This window comes from Ovis canadensis, chromosome 22 (assembly GCF_042477335.2).
Source record: "Ovis canadensis isolate MfBH-ARS-UI-01 breed Bighorn chromosome 22, ARS-UI_OviCan_v2, whole genome shotgun sequence".
NCBI classification, from domain to species: Eukaryota; Metazoa; Chordata; class Mammalia; order Artiodactyla; family Bovidae; genus Ovis; species Ovis canadensis.
In genome coordinates, this window is record NC_091266.1 from 43,195,415 (window position 1) to 43,208,905 (window position 13,491).

The following is a 13,491-nucleotide window of genomic DNA, read 5'->3' on the forward strand; positions in this document are numbered from 1 at the left end:
TCAATAATGAATGGCTGACTACATGAAAAATGTGAAGCTACTTGAAGATAAAACACCATACTGTCCTAAATGCAGTAGAATATAATGTCCAAGAGCTGAGAATTTTTAGATCACAACTGGATTTAGATTTTTAGATTTAGATTTAGATTTTTAGGTCACAGTCTGGATTTAAATTTCAATTCTCTATTCTGCTATCCCTGTGATGTTGGGTAAGTTACTGAACTTCCCATCTTTCAGTTACTTTATTTCTAAAATGGGGATAATGACACTATTTATTCCCTGTTGTTACTAATATGTGTATTACGAGGAATAGTGCCTGGCACACTGCAAACAGCCAACAAGTATTGGTTAAAATCATATTAGCTATAGTCTGAGCCCTAGATAGTTAGCAGTCCTCACCCACCTTTAACTGAAATTTTATTATGTCTAAACTCACTTGGAAAAGCAGCAAGGCTCAAGTTACCCTCTCAGGTAAATGTGCCTGAAAGACCATCCAGTTTTTAACCCATAATTCTTTTCTCATTGTCATGGTGCTCTCATTTCAGTGCGTTACCACAAATGCAATTTTATCTTTCACAATGCAATAGCTGCTCATTTTTCTCAAATGTTCTGGCTCTTCTGAGACTTCTGTATATGGGGACTGGTTCTCAATCCAGCTCCTTAAATGTGGAGCATGAAGGCATTTTCTCCCTCAAGCCTTCATTAGCCATCAGAGCATCCTGGTAGCTGGCTCATCAGAACTCTTTAAGAGGTATTGCTACCATTCCTGCTATGAGAAAGCTGTGACTCTGCATGTCTCTCCCTCTCGCTCTTAATCTCTATCTCAATATCTCTCTCTACACTGGGGCCATACTAGAATTATTTGGATGAGGTAATCTGCATAGTTTATACTTTAGGAATTGAGTCAGTGAAAAATAGCCAGAAAGCCCATCATCCTGCTATCTTAAAACTGACCATTTATTTTCCCAAATGTAAAAAGTGTCAATAAAACAATACTATAGCGCTTTTGGAGAAGGCAATGATAACCCACTCCAGTAGTCTTGCCTGGAAAATCCCATGGACGGAGGAACCTGGCGGGCTGCAGTCCATGGTTTGCTAAGGGTCGGACACAACAGAGAGACTTCACTATCACTTTTCACTTTCTTGCATTGGAGAAGGAAATGGCAACCCACTCCAGGGTTCTTGCCGGGAGAATCCCAGGGATGGTGGAGCCTGGTGGGCTGCCGTCTCTGGGGTCGCACAGAGTCAGACACGACTGAAGCAACTTAGCAGCAGCAGCATACTGCTTTAGTGTTTTGATATTTTAAAGTACATTTATCAAGCATCTCCTATGTGCCAGATATTGGTATGTATGAAATGCAATCTTTCCCTCAAGGAGTTCACCATTAACTACAAACCAGATGATGTTTAGTGATTGAACAGGGTATAAGATCTCTTTTCATAAGAATCAGGTATCACTTCTCTTTGAAAGTAATGGATAAATTTTCAGGAGGCAAATCCAAGTAAGGACTTAAAACATGAAATAGATCTAACTGGGCATGAAGTAGTATGAGCAAAGGGACGAGAAGTGAGAATGAAAGGTCCATGTTGGGACTGGGAATTTCCAATGCGGAGAAGGCAATGGCACCGCACTCCAGTACTCTTGCCTGGAAAATCCATGGACGGAGGAGCCTGGTAGGCTGCAGTCCATGCGGTCGCGAAGAGTCGGACATGACTGAGCGACTTCACTGTCACTTTTTACTTTCATGCATTGGAGAAGGAAATGGCAACCCGCTCCAGTGTTCTTGCCTGGAGAATCCCAGGGATGGGGGAGCCTGGTGGGCTGCCGTCTATGGGGTCGCACAGAGTCGGACACAACTGAAGCGACTTAGCAGCAGCAGCAAGAGTATTATGCCTATGAAACAAAACAACCATGCAGGTGGCATCTGCAGTGTCTTTATCGTGCCTCACTGCTTACATTATCGCCAATTTCCCAAATCAGGGTCAGAAAGCTTTTCCTGTAAGGACCAGAAGACAAATTTTTGAGCTGTGGCTCAGAGGTTAAAGCATCTGCCTGCAATGCAGGAGACCTGGGTTCGATCCCTGGGTCAGGAAGATCCCCTGGAGAAGGAAATGGCAACCCACTCCAGTATTCTTGCCTGGAGAATCCCATGGATGGAGGAGCCTGGTGGGCTACAGTCCATGGGGTCGCAAAGAGTCTGACATGACTGAGTGATTTCACTTTCTTTCACTTTCCCTTTCAATGAGCTATACAGTCTCTGTCACAACTACTCAACTTTATCAGTTTTGAGTGAAAGTAGTTGTAGACAATAAGTTATCATATTCCAATAAAACTTTGTATCAAAAAATTTAAAGTGTCACAATATATCACTCTTTGTTTTAATTTTCTTAGTCATTTAAAAGTACAAAAAATTCTTCACTTATGGGTTATATGCAAACAGTGATAGGACATTTCAGGCCCATGGGGTGTAGTTTGTCAACCCTTGCCTTAAATAAACTACTGCAAACCCCACCTACAAAAGAAAGATAAGTTAATTTTTAAATGGGAAATCATTGTTGCTTCTTTACAGATATTTTCAAGAACAACATTTAGGCTGAATATGAGGTACTCAGGTACTTTCTAAAGGCGGTGAGCTTTTAAGGCAAATATAATGTTTCCTTCTTTTTCCCTAAGGCTTTAAGTTAAATGAATATCAAGGAGAGTTTCATACATGAAATTAAACAAACAGGTGACTAGAAGAGAGCCTGTCTTAGTCTGTTCAGACCTGTGAGAAAATACCATAGATTAAGTGATTTATAAAGGACAGACGTTTCTTTCTGTGGTTCTGTAGTCTAGGAAGCCTAAGATCAGAATGTCATAAGATCCAGTCTCTGGTGAGGACCCCCTTCCTAGTGCATAGATGGTGCCTTCCTGCTGTGTCCTCATGTGACAGAGAGGACAAAGGAGCATCGTAGGTCACCTTTATAAGGGTACTAGTGGCTTCTCTGGTGGCTCAGATGGTAAAGAATCCATCTGCAATATGGGAGGCCTGGGTTTGATCCCTGGGGTGGGAAGATCCCCTGGAGGACGACATAGCAACCCACTCCAGTATTCTTGACTGGAGAATCTCCATGGACAGAGGAACCTGGAGGGCTACAGTCCATGTGGTTGCAAAGATTCGGACATGACTGAGCAATTAAGGACATTTACATATACTGAATGTCATTCATAAGGGCTCCATCTTCATAATATAATTACCTCCTGAAAACTTTGTCTCCTAACACCATCATTGTGGAGTTAGGTTTCAACATCCAAGTATTCAGATCATAGCAGATTTTATCCTACTCTTAGGGATAGTCATTCATATATCTAAGGACATATTTGCTATCAGCTGAAAAAATCATTCCCGAGTCACTTCTCTGTCAAAATGATAAAATTCCTGAGTCATTTAATCTACTATAGTAGCACAAAATGTTAGTAAAAAATTCCTAAATCATGAAACCTCAGAGGCAGATCTGGACATTGTAACATCATCTCAAGCCATAGTCTGTTTGAAAGTTATATCCACGGAATGGGCAGAACTCAAAGTCCGGGGAAGTGTCTTTCCAGAACTAATGAAGTGGTGATCTGGTTCTAAGGACACATGCTCCCTCAACTCTAGCCATGCCTTTCCTCACCAGCTACCCTCTTATGTTCTTTTTTATCTTATTTCTTCTTTGTGACAAGAAGGAGGTAAAGGGAACAATCAGTGAAAAGCCAAATCTATTCTTTGGAAATTTCCTATGTCTTTACTTTGTGTGTGTCCTCTTTGCAAGGCATAACCACTTAAGTCTGGATGACCCTGATGTGAAATAGTCCACTGCTTTCTCCTGCTGCCTTGAATAATCACACTGCAATCCTAAGTGGTGACCATCCAACTCATTCTGAATGAGTTCCACATATTGACTAGAGAAGCCAGATCAAGAAAATGACATAAACACTCACTTTGAACTTAAAACATACAGAATGACCAAGGAAAAATCCCTTGAGTGTTTATTTAATCAAATTCTACTGTGACTAGAGAAGACAGAAATCATTTAAAATTGTGCATCTTCGTGTGTGCATAGGCGAGCACTCATGCAGTGAAAGGATTCAGGTGAATAACTTCACCCTTTGGAAAAATCAGATTCCTTCGGCCTGTTTGAGACTAAGTACTTAGGAGGACATTTCAAACTGGGGTGTCTAACCTGATACCAAAATATACTGTGAATTTGATTCCAAATACCTTGGGCACTTAGATGATAAAGAAGGAAAGTACCATTCTAACCACAGCTTGTTGATTCAAGATCTGGAGAGTTTAAAATGGGTAGGCGTGGCCTTACCTCTTGCCCAGCCCTATTCTGCAAACTCTTAATCTTGCATAAAGACCTGGCTCGAATGTCATTTCCTCAAGCCTTGCCTCCCATCCTCAGAAAAAAATTAATTGTCCCCAACTCATCTTTGCTCCCATAGCACTTTGCACTAAACTCTATTATAGCTATTATGCACTTACCACACTAAATTGCTATTTATCTGCTTATGTGTCTGTCTATTTCCACAAGAATATGCACCCTCAAGGGTAAAGATCAGGCCTTATTTATCTTGTATTCCCAGCACTCAGTAGTATGCTGACATGTCAACCACTTAAAACATGTCTTAGGATTTTTATTATTAAAGAAATGCATGCCCATGTTAAAAACTCAAAATAGCATGGACTAGTATAGAAGAAAAAATGTTAGAAGCTGCCTTTCTAACATCCAGACCATCAGTCCTATTCCCCAATGGGATCTAAGAGGTTTTTCAAAATACATAAACACTACATGCACCTCTTCCACTGCACACCCCACTCACCAGCATATTTGCCTCTAAAAGCTGTCCCCCATGCAAGATGGGCCGCTGCTAGGTGTGACCTGGCTGGGTGTGAAAACCTCCAGAGCGAAGGCCAGGGACATGTTGTCACTGTAGCAGGAAATATACAGCCAGAAGAGGTAGAAATTAGTTCTACATTATGAATTGATAACAAGTTCCCTCTACTCAGGGCTTCCCTGGTGCCTCAGATGGTAAAGAAACTGCCTGCAATGCAGGAGACCAGGATTTGATCCCTGGGTCAGGAAGATCCACTGGAGAAGGGCATGGCAACCTACTCCAGTCTTCTTGCTTGGAGAATTCCATGAAGAGAGGAGCCTGATGGGCTACCATCCACAGCGTCATAAAGAGTCGGATGCAGCTGAGAAACTTTCACTTTTCTCTCTACTCGCTGACATTTTTCTTCTCTTGTTTTGAACTCTAACTCTGACTTATTCTGTCTCTACGCCTTGGTTACAAGTCTGTCTTTGTCTCTCTGTTTTCCTTTCTCAATCCACAGCGTCACTTGCTCCTTGCACCTCATCTTCTGTTTATAATCCTCTTTTTCAGCCCACTTTCCCTGTCTATGTCTTGCTCTCTGTCTTTCTCTGCCTCTATCATGGTGTCGTACTGTCTCGTCCTCTCCCTTATTCCTTCTCTTTTTCCATCTCACTGTTTCCATTGTCTCTCAATCTCTTCCTCTTGGTTTCTTTGTTCTTTTTCCTCATTCTGGAGATCTCTGTCCATTCATCTCTCACAATCAGCAAACATTCTCACTGTGGCCATACAGCAGCATCTAGTAATTCACTTTTAAGAGTGGAAACTTAAAGACACCAGGGCTGTGAATGCACAGAGATGCCCACAACTATGATGCATGTGCTAATATAAACATATATGATAGAGAGATGGAGCCCAAGATCAAGAAAGAGACTGAGATGCAAATTAAAAGGCATGCTTCTTTACTGGAGACAAGAAGCTACTCGAATTTCCCGGAGGTATAGTCAGGTAGGTGAAGTTACCTCCAGATCTCTCTGTCTGGAATCTACAAAGAGGACGATATGCAAACGGTCCTGAAGCCCCTGCTGCTGCACAACTAGAAGAGAGGTGTGGAGTGATCCTGCATCTTTGAACAACAACAACAACAAAAAACCCGGGCACCAGCTCCTTTCCAACAATAGTGACTGGAAGCAAATCAGGCAACTTGGACATGGGCTCTTTGTCTAGTTCAGTTTGCCTGGAATGCAATCCTGATGAGGCCAAGTTCATAAACTTGCTTGTTCTCCTCTGTTTTGTTTCTTTTTCTTTTTCTCATTTCTCAAATAGCCTTTAGAAATAACCAAGCAATGCACGTTTATGGGAAAACAATAAAACCAAAACCATGGACAAACAAAATCAGCTACAATGCTAGCATTCATAATCGTAGGCAAGCATTTTGAACCATACCTTCTCTCTATTTCTATTACACAAGTGAAATTTTATATAATATTTTGCAAAGTATTGAGCCACTTCTAAGTATATTTCTAGGGTCTTGGGATATATAAGGGAACAATAGTTATTTAAAAAACAAGAAATACTTTGTGGGGCTTACATCTGTTGTTGTTGTTTAGTCACTAAGTTGTGTCCGACTCTTTTGCAACCCCGTGGACTGTAGCCCACCAGTCTCCTCTGCCCATGGGATTTCTCAGGCAAGAATGCTGGAGTGGGTTGCCATTTCCTCCTCCAGGGGATCTTCCCGAACCAAGGGTTGAACCTGCATTTCCTGCAATGGCAGGAGGATGCTTTACTACTGAGTCCCCTGTGAAGCACTTACATCTGTACTATTTTTAAATTTTATTTTTACATATTCTTTTATTTCCCCTTTCTTATATTTTGTGGAAGGTTTCCATATATATATATATATATGAGACACATAAGCAATCTTTTAATGGCTGAATATTCTACAACACTCATATGGTCATGAGTTGTCTCTTCTAGGTGAAAGCCAGTTTTTCCCAGGGAAATATCAAACAAAACAGTAAATATTTAGTAAGCTAGTTGTGATGTCATGATTCATGATGAAACTATATTATTTTGCTCAGTCCCATTTCTGACACAGAACTTCTAAAACTCCTGGATTTTCCTGTGATGAGATGTCAATGAGGTGACTTTGGACCACAAGGAAGGGTGTAGGCTAATTGCCAAAATAGTAACCATGTGATTAGAGGGTTGAGACTTTCAGTCCAACCCCCATGACCTCTGGGGAGGGGAAGGGGGCAGAAGTTTGAATCAATGCCCAGTGGCCAATGATTTAATTGCTCCTGTATAATGGAACTTCCATAAAAACTCAAGACAGGGTTCCAAGAGCCTCTGGGTTGGGGAATAGTTGGAGATCAAGAAGGGTGGTGCACTCAGCACAGGAAGGCCCCACACCCTTCCCCCATGCCTTGTCCTGGGCATCTCTTCCATCTACTGTCCCTGAGTTATATTCATTTATGATAAACTGGTGAGCTAGTAAGTGAAAAGCTTCTCTGAGTTCTGTGAGCCACTCGAACAAATTAAATAAAACATAAAGAGGAAGCTGTTGAAGCCTCCCATCTATAACCTGTCAGTCAGAAGTGCAGGTGGTTACCTGCACTTGGGGCTGACCTTGGAAGTGGGGAGTGTGGGGCATGGTCTTGTGGGACTGAGTCCTTAACCTGAAATCTGATGTGACCTCTGGGTAAACAGTGTCAGAATTAAAGCACTGGACATGCAGCTGGTGTCAGAGAAACGGTTATCGGCGTATAAACTACCAACCTGCCACTCACACACTGGAATCTTGGTCCAGAACCCTACAATGACTATCGTGTGCAAATAGTTATAGATGATGAAAGGCATGACAAAAAGAGCAGATGAGAGTCCTGGCATCATTATAAGAAAATGGAACCGGAATGAAAAAAACAAAACAAAACAAAACAAAACCATAAACGGAGAGACAGAAGCAATGAGCAACATATTACAAACATCTCTTAGTAAGTCCTACTCAAGCATGGTTAGTAATAGTACTAATACTAACAAAATAATGGCGATAACAACAATAATAACAGGTAACCTTTATTGATTTCTTAATATACGGCAGATGCCACTTTTAGCATTTTTCTATCTGTTTTCTCTTTTAACCATAGAGAAAGTACACCAGTATTACTTCTTTTAAACTCATGTGGCAAATAAGACCCAAAGTTACAAAGCTAACCACCAGAGTTCAGGTATCTAGGAACAGGAATTCAAACCAATCATTAAATGTTATATGTACAACAATATACTCTTTTAGACACTTGTTTTGCCCAAGGACATAGGGACATCCAGGAAAGATAACTGCATAGGATATACTCAGTGATAGAAACATCACCATCTGCATAAAGGCACCACCTTTCTCTGCCCGGGGCACCTGTGCTGTGCCATTTTCTGTCTCCCTTTCTCTTACAGAGCCTTCCACCAGGCTCTCACCACTGGGGACTAATTTTCATTGAGCAGGTGATTCAAGTGTTGGGCTTCAGCTCTCCTTGCAGAGAAGTGAAGCATACTGACCTAAGACTGTGCAGACAACGGGAGGGGTTCATAGACCCCAAAACTCACACACAAATTTTAGGAAAATTATTTTCAAACTTCAGTGTTCCTAAGGGCATTGAGAAATCTATGTTGAAAAACATAGATTCCCAGCCCCCACCAGCAGATTCAAGAGCAGGTCCCAAAAAGATGAATTGAAAAACGCTGCCCTAGGTGCCGAAGGAGGGATCCCACGGCCACTCAGTTAAGAAATCCTCTGTCAGTTCAGCAAAATGCAAGGCAGGGTAAACAAGGCTGCAGATAGGTTTCTAAGCAAAGTGACAACCGTGCCTAAAATAGCTTTTTCTCCCCTTTAATGATTCTAATCAAGAGTGCATTTTGAAATGTGTAGAGGTAGGGCAAGACCTTTTGCTTTTCACCTCCCTCTACAGGCTCTGGAGCAGGATCCACAGCCTGCAGTTTCGTGCCTCAGTAGCCTCTTGCAATTCTGAATAGGGGAAGACCACTGCAGGCATCAATTCACTGGCTTCAGGGCACAACATGATTAGTTGGTTGACTGAAAATCTGTTTCTTATAAGCACCTCCCTTAAAGACTGTTCAAGTTGTCCACACTGTCACTCGTGGGTCATCAGCCATCAGGGAGAAACCAGTCAGCATATCCACACATCCTCCCAGATAACACATATTAATAACCCCAGACAAGCCGCTCCTGAGGACAGGATGAGTGGAGGGGAGGGCTTTGATCAAGCTCCAACATGGAGCAGCTTATTTCCAAGTAAAGTATATCAGGTCAGCGACCTCAGAGTGGGGTGACATCAAAGGAAGTACCCCAAAGAGGGGCACTCTTGCCAAGAGTTCTCCCACAGTTCTCTGCACTGACTTATGGCATTATCTCTAAAAGAAACTCAGAGGTAAACGCTGATGAAGGGACAGCATGATCAAACAGAAAAGGTTCTGGAGCCAGAAAGGGCAAAAATAAAATTCTTTCACTGCCACCAACTTCAAGCTGGGTGAACTCAGGCCAAATCATTAAGCCTTGACTTCCTCAGCTTTAGACAAGGATAATGATATCTAGTGTGTAAGACTGGTGTGAGGATGAAGTGAAATAACATGGTGATGCTCCAGAATGTACTTCCAGGGAATCTGGTCACTAAATTGGTGGTTATTTATGTTATTATTGTTAAGAGCGATTTCTGTTATAATCAATATAGCTTATCTGGCTGCATGAGTCTCCCTAGAATGTGGCAAACTCTCCTCTGCTCCCTTCTCCCACCTCAACCTCATCCCCACACCCAAAAGTTCGAAGAAGTAGAAAAGGCAATAGCTGGTAACTCTATTATAATCCTTGAGCAAATTAAATCCATTGGAGTCAACAAGGCATCCCTTCAGTTTGACTACCGCTGCTCCCCAAAGTTGAAGCTCTAGATTCCTTTGACCAAGACCATACGTAGTATTATTTTCAACTAGATTTCATAGGCATAAGGCAATTAAAGAGGGGGAAGAGATGGCTCTCCCCCTTTTCTCTGCAAGTGCCTGCTGCAATAAGCCCAGCAATAAGTAACCTCATCTCTGAAGATCATTAGCACTGGAACACACATGGTAGACGGTTATTGCTGGAGGTTATTGCTGGAGACCTTACTTGCAAAAAAGTCCCATCATCTTCCTCTAGGGTCCCTTTTAAAAGACTTAAACAATGCCAAGAGCATGACTTTTGACCAGGCCACTTGCTCTGAAGCTCAGGCCAAATAACTCAAATAGCTGAGCCTAGAACTCAGGAGCTCCACGGCCAATTCATACTTCACCCCGGGATGGCAACCACTGCAGACACAGGTGCGTGGGCTTGAGGCAAGCTGTGAAGCCAGGATGCAGCTGCGTCCTAACTCCTGGCTGTGGAAAGCCAGTGGCGTTCCAAGCTGAGAATCAGTAGTGCTATGCGACAAAACATTTTTGACCTTCCCCTTCCACTAACAGACCCGCTTAATACCAACACCCTGCTTTCCCTCTTTGAGAAATGTGGATGATATTTGTCTTTTCTATCTCCTAGGACTGTTGCAAGAATGAAAAGTGAAGTCATCGAAGGAATGTTCCCATCTTTGAAAACTGAGGCATTTTGCAAAGGAAAAGGGCTATCACCAGTCTAAAGTGGTATAACAACATTCAGGAGTGCTATAGAAATAGACACAATATCTTTCATACACATGCAAAATTTCATGTAGGAGTTCCTGCAGAGCATTGACGCCTTTCCCCCCCCCCCCCCCCACCTACATTTTAGAATAGGCTCTCTTTTTCCTTGTAAACCGTGCACAGTAAGAGTCCAGCTTTGTTTCTCGCCAACCATGTGACTGTTCCATCCATTCCGTAGGAGCGGAATGAGCACTCCTCCTCGGGAGTAACCACTGCCCTTTCATGGAGCCTGGTTCCACCTCACACTGACCACACCAATTCTCTGCCATCCCTTTGGCCACTTCAGGGATACTGTTTGGCTAGTTTCCCCTCTAGGACACACAGGGGCATTCACCAACTTTTCCAGCCAGAGGTATACAACAGTAATTGAGACATACACAAAGACGGGACAAATATTTCACATACATTTAGTCAACAGAAGCTGTCAGGAAGCCAAATTAATTTATCTTCCTGGCATCCCAGCCAGTGATATTTCTAATCAAGAACTTAAAACAAACAAACAAAAGTCTGTTGGCGAAAACTGCGTGTGAAAAATGTCAGAGTAAAAACGAAACAATGATGAATCCAGCTGATATTTAATGTGCAAATAAGGGCAGTTATGCCCTCAAGTGACCATACAGGTTTTTATTAATATTTTCTATTTGGGCTTGGAATACAGCCAAACTCACTAGAAGATGAGTGTGTATATGCTTAAAGCATATTTTTGAAACTATTTCTAAGATTAAAATCATAAATATAGTTTACATTTAACGTAGGTTAATTTCCTTGATATAAATAGGAATGTTTACATCTCCACTCTCAAATTTACTCATGCCATCCGTTCAGCTCAAAATATTCCTTGTAATAATATCCGTCTTTTAATCAAAATTTTCTCTGTGTTTTAAGGTTCGGCTGAAGCACCTACTTTGCAATAAAGTTTGGAGATCACCAGAGACAAAAGATGCCTGCCTAACCTGTCTATGAATTCCTATAGCATCTGACACCCCAGAGGACACTTACCTTCTGCTGCTTCTTCAGGGCATTCTTTGGGTAGCAGACTGAAAGCTCTTTGAGGGCAGGTATCATTTTTTCTCATCCTTTTGCATCAATCCACATATGTTCCTACTATCAGTGCCTGACAAATATTAGGATTCAATGCATATTCATACAATTAAAAGTAAATATGATACTTTGTATAATTTGTGTAAGCTTCTTACCTTAATGTTGCCATATGACAAGCCCACCTTAAATATGAGCAACTGCTATTCTCTGAAATAAATAAGAAAACTGCATCAACTTCTCTACCCTAGCTTAGGAGTTTCTGGGATCCTTCTTTAAAAGGATGTGGACATAATTTTCAAAGTCAACACTAATGTCAATTTACTCTATTTTTTTTTATGGACTAAATGTATGTATTTTATTCTACTACTCAATTATAAAATTCTTTTTTTTTAGTTTTTTATTTTTTAAATTTTAAAATCTTTAATTTACTCTAAAAAAAATCCCATTAAAACATCTTAAGGGATCTTTACTTTCCAATTTCACAATAGGTTGCAATTTTTTTGTTCAAAGATACTGGTGGCTCAGATGGTAAAGAATCCACCTGCAATGCAGGAGACCCAGATTTGATCCCTGGGTCAGCAAGATCCCCTGGAGAAGGGAATGGCTACCCACTCCAGTATTCTTCCTGGAGAATTCCATGGACAGAGGAGCCTGGCATGCTACAATGCATGGATTGCAAAGAGTTGGACACAGCTGCGTGACTAACACTTTTACTTTCACCAAGGGTCTTAACCTGAAGATATGATTTAATAAACCTAGTAGACTATATTTTGCTGCAAATCTACATTGAAATGAATGCCTGCTTGGGTCTCAAATGCCTTAATTTCCTATTAAAGATATGCATATAAACCACAGAAAGGAAGAATCTTGTGAAATGAAAGGCTTACTCATTCATAGGTCAAAAGTATAGGTCAGTGCGTCATTTCTGAATCTTGAATACTCCCAGTGCACTTTATTTGGATGTAGAAGGTGCAAAATACCTACAGGTTGACAAACTGTTTAAACTGGATTACAGTCTGTAAGGGATTTCAGTGATGTTATGGTATATTCATGTCATTTTACAGAGGATAAAATTGAGGCTACAAAAGTTTGATAGACTATCAGGACATGTCTAACTTTTGTATATAGCCAAGACTATAACCCAGGGGTCTTAATTACCAGGAGAGATGTATTTCTGCTACACAAAATAAGAAATACCATTTATTGAGCACTTGCTATGTACTGCCTCTTTGTATAAGTGATAGCAAATCTTCAGAAGAAGAAAAAAAAAAAAGATGCGCCCTCCCCATATTATAGTTGAGAAAACAGAAGCTCAAAGAATTTAAGGATCTTGCTCAAAGCAGCATGCTGGGTAACTGGACAGCTAACATTCAAACTCAACTCTGCTTCCAAACTCATTGCCTTCCATGTCACACCACATTAACACTCATTAACAGAATAAAGCACTGATGAGAGAAAAAGGTCTTATGTGGCTTGCTAGAGAAATCTAAAATCCTTTATTATTTCACTCTAGAAAAAGTTTAAAAAATTACATCAAAGTACATAGTCAAATGAAGTATTCACAGGCAACCTCTCTATAAAATCAGATTTGTAATTAACTTAGAAAAGGAATCTATTCCTGAAGAACACCAGATCTGAAAGCTGAATGATGGCACATTACCTCGTGCTCAATGAATCACCAGGTGCGGATCCCATGTCTCAGTAAAGATGAAGATGTGGGCGGATAAGAGAACAGCCAAATCACTACTTTAAGGTAAAGAATGCAATGTGACAGGCACATGTTATACAGTCCTTGCTTTGCTACAAAGAGATGGAGTTTCCAGCTAAGACTATGCCTTCCTCCACCATCATGCGAAATCTGTCCCAGACAGGAGTCTTTAAAATACAGATCTTCAAGG

At 41.1% G+C, this 13,491-nt stretch overlaps 1 protein-coding gene and 1 long non-coding RNA gene across 5 annotated transcripts in view; one reads left to right on the forward strand and one right to left on the reverse strand.

Moving 5' to 3' along the window:
• The window catches only part of LOC138427592 (uncharacterized), a 35,840-nt gene extending 24,113 nt beyond the window's left edge, over positions 1-11,727 (forward strand). Inside the window, exon 3 of the long non-coding RNA XR_011252077.1 lies at positions 11,438-11,727. This is a non-coding gene — a long non-coding RNA (uncharacterized lncRNA). The remainder of the gene's footprint in view (positions 1-11,437) is intronic.
• The window catches only part of SORCS1 (sortilin related VPS10 domain containing receptor 1), a 578,836-nt gene that overhangs the window by 560,682 nt on the left and 4,663 nt on the right, over positions 1-13,491 (reverse strand). The gene's annotated exons all lie outside the window — the stretch shown is intronic.